Source organism: Mandrillus leucophaeus, unplaced genomic scaffold, assembly GCF_000951045.1.
Source record: "Mandrillus leucophaeus isolate KB7577 unplaced genomic scaffold, Mleu.le_1.0 Scaffold252, whole genome shotgun sequence".
Classification (NCBI taxonomy): domain Eukaryota; kingdom Metazoa; phylum Chordata; class Mammalia; order Primates; family Cercopithecidae; genus Mandrillus; species Mandrillus leucophaeus.
The window spans coordinates 666,631-673,526 of NW_012102610.1; the positions used below are offsets into that span (position 1 = coordinate 666,631).

General features: G+C 45.9%; 1 protein-coding gene across 2 annotated transcripts in view; it reads right to left on the reverse strand.

Moving 5' to 3' along the window:
- The window catches only part of RAF1 (Raf-1 proto-oncogene, serine/threonine kinase), a 116,046-nt gene extending 110,410 nt beyond the window's left edge, over window positions 1–5,636 (reverse strand). For both annotated transcript variants that reach the window (XM_011983597.1, XM_011983596.1), the window contains exon 1: window positions 5,248–5,636. The gene's annotated coding sequence lies outside the window, so the exon portion shown is untranslated. The remainder of the gene's footprint in view (window positions 1–5,247) is intronic.
- Window positions 5,637–6,896: the final 1,260 nt, after the last annotated feature.

The window sequence follows — 6,896 nt, forward strand, 5'->3', positions numbered from 1 at the left end:
CAAGATCGTGCCACTGCACTCCAGCCTGGGCAACGAGAATGAAACTCCATCTCAAAAACAAAAACAAACAAACAAAAAATTGATTGCCACTGCCTGCTGCTTCCCATTTATTAACAAAAAAAGTAAACAACTTCTAAATCATAAAGATTTTAAAACTGTAAACTAGCTTTAGGATTGTTAATCCCCACCCAGTAAAATTCCTTAGAATCTGGTCTAAAAATAAAACCATGTGTCAAGTGTTCCTCAAAAAATACTATGTGCACTGATTGGAATGTCATGCCAGTTAACATACTTTGTGAGTAATTTGCCGAACTTTAGATAGTCTAGGCCAAAACCAGTAACAAAGAAACAACACCCACTTGACATTTTCCTTGGTTAAGCTGAGATTCTAGGGGTCATTTTAGAAGGTAAACATCTGAAATTAACTAAAACCATTTAGAGCTACGCAAGTCATTCTGGGAGAAAAGTAGTTACAAAATGACTCACATATTGTAAAATTAAAGATGAAACCTTAATGTGTAATTAAGGAATTTTTACTTACAACTCTAAGGCAAGAAAAAAATACCCAGCCATTACTATCATGAGAATTACAAGGCAAGATGCCTGGGCGAGCCTGTAATGCCAGCACTTTGGGAAGCCGAGGAGGGTGGATCACTTGAGTTCAGGAGTTTGAGACCAGCCTGGCCAACATGGTGAACTCTCGTCTCTACTAAAAACACAAAAATTAGCCAGGCGTGGTGGCCGGCACCTGTAATCTCAGCTACTCGGGAGGCTGAGGCATAAGAATCCCTTGAACCTGGGAGGCAGAGGTTGCAGTGAGCCAAGATCGCACCACAGCACTCCAGCCTGGGTGATAGCGCCAGATTTCATTTCAAAAAAAAAAAAAAAATTTACAGGCAAGATAAGTTAGCCCCATACCAAAAGTATCGACTGAACTGCAACACAAATATCTAGTATTACATTTTGAACCCAGTCAGATGAGCAATTAGGAATTCTACCCTCCCATACACATACCAATAAAAGACCTAAACAACCTCATTCTAAATAAACCCAGTGTTCTCTGATTTTCCAATTAATTTACTCAAGGTAAGCAATTTTCCACCTCACAGTCATTTGTTTTGAAGAAATGACTCCCAAGATCTGCATAACTTAAAAACAAAAAACTAAGTCAAAGCTCAATTTCATGGTTTCACAAACCTCCTCACTGTCACATTAGTACATTGCCTTTCAAAGGCAATATTTAAAATTCTCTTCTGCAAGTCAACATTAAGGCATGCTGTTTGGCTAACAAGCTCCTCCCAAGATCAAGATTATTATGTATGGCCTATTATGTTCCTAACATGCAAACAAAAGTACTCCCTCATGTAACATTTTTTTAGGCAGTAGGTTACTAACAAAGATTTACCTGAAATTTAAATGTAGAATCATACATTTATTACTAATAGACTACCTGAAATAGTAGTTTAAAGTTATCAATTGTATTTTTCATTTCCTAAATATTCCAGTGCTTCTGGAAGTCAAATTTAACTTACAAGAAGTTGTTTAATCTTCAGAGCAAACAAATGGAATAAACTAAAAGCAACTAGTCTCAGAGCAACTGTTATATAATACTTGATGCTTAACGTTCTTCATCTTTTAGATACTTTTCATCAGAAATTACCAGCTTAATTTGCTTCTCACTGTTTTTTCCAGCTAAACCAAATCCCATAAAATATGCTCAAGCCTTCTATTGAAGGCACACTTTTTTTTTTTTGAGACAGGGTCTCTGTCGCCAACACTGAAGTACAGTGACATGAACATGGCTCACTGAACCTCAACCTCCCTGGGCTCAGGTGATCCTTTCACCTCAGCCTCCCAAGTTGCTGGGACTACAGGCATACTACACTATACCCTGCTAATTTTTTCTTTTTTTGTGTATGTATTTTTTGTAGGCACAGGTTTTCACCATGTTGCCCAGGCTGGTCTCAAACTCCTGAGCTCTAGCAATTCACCCGCCTCGGCCTCCCAAAGTGCTGGGCTTACAGGCATGAGCCACCACAACTGGCTGATGTTTTTACAACTACTGACAAGACTTTAACAAAGGAATTCCACTATAATTTACAACCACGAAACACCACATATCAGCCAGGCACGATGGCTCACGCCTATAATCCCAGCACTTTGCGAGTCCAAGGCAGGTGGGTCAGGAGTTCAAGACCAGCCTGGCCAATATGGCGAAACCCCGTCTCTACTAAAAATATAAAAATTGGCTAGGCATGGTGGCAGGTGCCTGTAGTCCCAGCTGCTTGGGAGGCTGAGGCAGGAGAATGCTTAAACCCGGGAGGAGGCAGAGGTTACAGTGAGCCAAGATCATGCCACTGCACTAAAAAAAAACCACATATCTTTAAAAGATAAGCCTTTAGTACAGAAACAGTAACAGGTTTATTTTTCCAAGTATCCCAGCATTCAACTGGGTCAACTGTTTATGCTGCATTTTAAACAGCTTAGCCCTTTAGTGATAAGGGTAAAAACAAGTCAAAATAATCCTGAATGTTCTTCAGTGGTATATAATCATCACAACGAAAGCAAGGTTTAGGAACTGCAACTGAAGTCTGTTAATTCCGTAATAGTCACTTTAGCATAAACATTAATCACAGTATTATACCTATTTTAGGAAAATTATGTTTATGGGGATAAAGATTTTATAACAGGTTGTTATCCAAGAAGTCAATACCAAGAAATAGTTTAAAAAATACACTTATTAAACTAAAAATACATCCTACACATTTTTTGGATGTTTGTTTTCTAGAGTCGTCCAATTTCTGTAAGACTGGGGAGTACATTATTTATATTTAAAATTTAGGCCAGGCACAGTGGCTCACGCCTGTAATTCCAGCGAGGCCATGGGAGGCCGAGGTGGGCAGATCACTTGAGGTCAGGAGTTCGAGACCAGCCTGGCCAACACAGCGAAACCCCATCTCTACTAAAAATACAAAAATCAGCCGGACGTGATGATGTGTGCCTGTAATCCCAGCTACTCGGGACGGTGAGGCAGGATAACTGCTTGAACCAAGGAGGCAGAGGTTGCAGTGAGCCGAGATCGCACCACTGCACTCCAGCCTGGGCAAAAGAGTGAGACTCTGTCTCAAAAAAATAAAAAATAATAGGATAATAAAACAAATATTAGGAGAGTGTTTTACATTTATAAAGTTTACATTTTTGTGAGCAAGTATAACTTTAGGAGAATTTTTTGCAAGAATCCCCAGGAATATATGAGTTCAATTCATTCACCACTGTGTAAGTGCAAAACATTTGATATAAAACACTTATCAAAAATGTTCTGCTGGCCAGGCACAGTGGATCACACCTGTAATTTCAGCACTTTGAGAGGCTGAAGCTGAAGGATCACTTGAGCTCAAGAGTTCTATTGAAGGCATACTTTTTAGACCAGTCTGGCCAACATAGTGCAACCCCCTCTCTATTATTTAAAAAAAAAAAATTCTGCCTGGCCAGTGGCTCACCCCTGTAATTCCAGCAAGCACGTTGGGAGGGAGAGGTGGAGGCAGGAGCATCACCTGAGCCCAGGAGTTTGAGACCAGCCTAGGCAACACCGTCAGACTCCATCCCTACTCATTTTTTTTTTTTTTAATTAGCCATGTGTGGTAGCACCTGTCTGTAGTCCCAGCTACTCAGGAGGCAAAGGCAGGAGAACTGCTTAAGACCAGGAATTAGAGGCTGCAACTGAGCTACGATCATGTCACTGCACGCTAGCCTGGGTGACAGAGTGAGATCCTGTTCCTTTAAAAAAAAAAGAAAAGAAAAAAGTTTGAATTGTTCTGAAAAAATAAAAAAAACTAAGAAGTCATTAATTTTAACAAACTAAATCTTTTCAATCACTATCAGCTGCAACATCGACAAAGGGAGAAAACTATCAGCAAGAATAAAGATTCAGCAAATCATGTACAATAATCCAAATTCAATTAGTTCACCATCTACAACAAAGCCCCCTCACAATTCTAGCAACTTTTATTTTTCTCTCATCTCTCACCATTTCCTTCCTGCACCCCAGGCAATTTGCTGCTCCCCAAACTCATCCCAACTCCCACATGTCTCTAAGCCTTTGTACCAGCTGTTTCCTGAGTTCCTCCTCACCTGGTGAGCACTTACTCACCGGTCTTTCAAAACTCGACGCTTAAGTCTCCTCGAGTGTAAAAGCTTCCTCAACTCCTCCCCAAGGAAAACTAACTGTTCTAAATCCCCACAACACTTGGTAAGCCAATTCTTATCACACTGCATTGTTTTCACGCCTTAGGAGCGCAGGGAGAGCAGAATCTCTCCACTCAGCCCACAGAGGACCAGGCAAGCAGAAACGTTCAATGAACGTGCCTTGAATTCATTTCCTACTTAGATTAAGTGACCCCCTAGAACCCGTTCACACCTCAAGGAGACATAGAAGTTCCCATCCTTCTTCCCACCACAGAATGAATACCAGGGGCACACCCAGAGCCCTAGAAAGAGAACAATGAATGAACACGGCCGCCTCGCCTCTCACGACGTCCAAACTCCTCTCTCTTGGGTATCGACTCGCTCGCAGAGCCTCAGCAGCTGCAGAGCTGAAGCGTCCCGGCGGCTCTCGCTTCACACAAAAGGCAGCCCTGGCTCTTCATTCCAAAGCGTCCTGAGGCCAATCCTCTATAAGCATCCCAAGACTTTCATTAATAACCCACAGAGTCCTGATACCCAAGGCTAGTCCTGATATCCAAGAAGAGAACCCTGTGACTTTGTGTTAGGGCACTGGCCAGTTTCCTCCTCTCTTACCCGATTCCTCACGTCCTCCCTAAAAGGGTGTCGCTTGACTGAAGTATCCAGAGAAAGGTTGCGTGCAAACCCGGGTCCCACAATCGACGGCCCAAGAGAAAAGGAATTGGCCCATCCAAGTGACAACAGACATGGGGCAGCTCTGGGCGGATTTTCCCACTGCCAAATAATGAGGAATGCGCACTGGCACAGGGGTGGCGTTGGCACGTTTCCGCAAAACACAAGGAAATTTGAGTGGGATGTGGGAACTAGGCTCGCCGGCCATGACACCGGACTCCGGGGCCCCCGCCCAACGCTAACCAGGGTGACAGCGGCCTGGCCCAAGCCCTCCGCCCGGCAGCCGTGGGGCCGCTCCATCAGCGGCACCCAGGCCCGCTCGCCCTGGAAGCCGGTCCCTCAGTCCCGCCGCCCGGCTCCCCCGGCATCCACGACCCGGCCCCTGCCACCTACCTGAGGGAGCCAGGCCGCCCCAACGTCCTGTCGTCCGGTGGCAGCTTCTCGTCCGCTCCTCCTCCCCGCGGCGGGTGAGGGAGCGGGAGGCGGTCACATTCGGCGCGTCCCCAGCCCAGGGGACGGAGCCCCGAGTAGCCCCCGCATTGTAGCACACGCGCTCCGCGCCTCAGGGCACGCGCCCCAAAGCCCGGCCAGCTGACCCTTTTCGGGGCCCAAGGAATGCAGCAGAAAACCCTTCCCACTTCACAATCGTTCTCCTCTTACTCCCGCCATCTAAGATGGCGGCCCAAGCGCCCGCGATTAAGACTCTCGGGCGGCCACTGCGAGCGAGCCCTCGACTCGGTGCTCGTCCTCCCGACCTGCGACGCCACCGGCTCTCCGCTTCTGCGCTAGCCCTCCTGGCAGTCGACTTCTAACTTGGCTCGGGCATCCATCGCTCTGGCCTGAACACAGGCCCCGCCCCCGGGGCGTGGGCTCGCGATCTGGTGGCCGCCATTTCGGAGCTGAAGAGGTTAGGCGATGCTGACTTATTCTCAGGAGGGGCACTCGGTAATCGAGAAGAGCCGGCTTTCGGCCAGCCAGGAGTGGCCAGAGGCCTAGAAGGGGAGAGGAAGGCCTGCCTGCCAGCATTGCAAGGCCCAGCGATCATCAGACGTGCCCCAGGACACAGAGCACAGTGTCCAACTTTGACGCGTCCTCTCCGGAGTCGGACACTTTAATGCCAAATCACGGCTCCGGCACTTGACAGCTATGTGGACAGTCCCTGAACCTTAAGCGGTCTTTTCCTCGTGTGTAAATTGGGGGTTCATTTTTTTTCCCCCATCACATTAGCAAAGAGTTAGAAAAACTAATAATACTGATCCAAGGTACATTGAAACCTGTTGTGTGCCCTCTCAGCGCTATCAGAGTGGAACTTGGACATTTTAAAAGTATGTATCCTTCCTCCCGGCAGTTTCACTTCTAGACATGAATTCTAGAGAAATAAGTAAACATATACACAAAAAGTTACGTGTGAAGATGTTTAATGCCATATTTGCATTCTCGAGAAACACTGGGGGTGAAATGTAGATTAACAGGAAACTGGTTAAGAGAACGCTGCTACATCCAATCTGGGTTGTCATCCATCCAAGAATGAACTAGATATAATTACTGAATTTAAAACAACAACAGAAAGGGCCGGGCACGGTGGCTCACTGCTGTAATCCCAGCACTTTGGGAGGCTGAGGTGGGCAGCCTGAGTTCGGGAGTTCGAGACCAGCCTGACCAACATGGAGAAACCCCGTCTCTACTAAAAACACAAAAATTAGCCGGGCGTGGTGGTGTGCGCCTGTAATCCCAGCTACTCAGAAGGCTGAGTCAGGAGAATCGCTTGAACCCGGGAGGCAGAGGTTGCAGTGAGCCGAGATTACACCATTACACTCCAGCCAGAGCAAGACTCCATCTCGAAAAAATAAATAAATATAAAAAAATAAAAATACAAAAGTAGCAGGGCGTGGTGGTGCATGCCTGAAATCCCATCTACTTGGGAGGCAGAGGCAGGAGAATTGCTTGTACCCGGGAGGCGGAGGTTGCGGTGAGCCGAAATCGTGGCATTGCACTCCAGCCTGGGCAACAAGAGCAAAACTGTCTCAAAAAAAAAAAAAAAA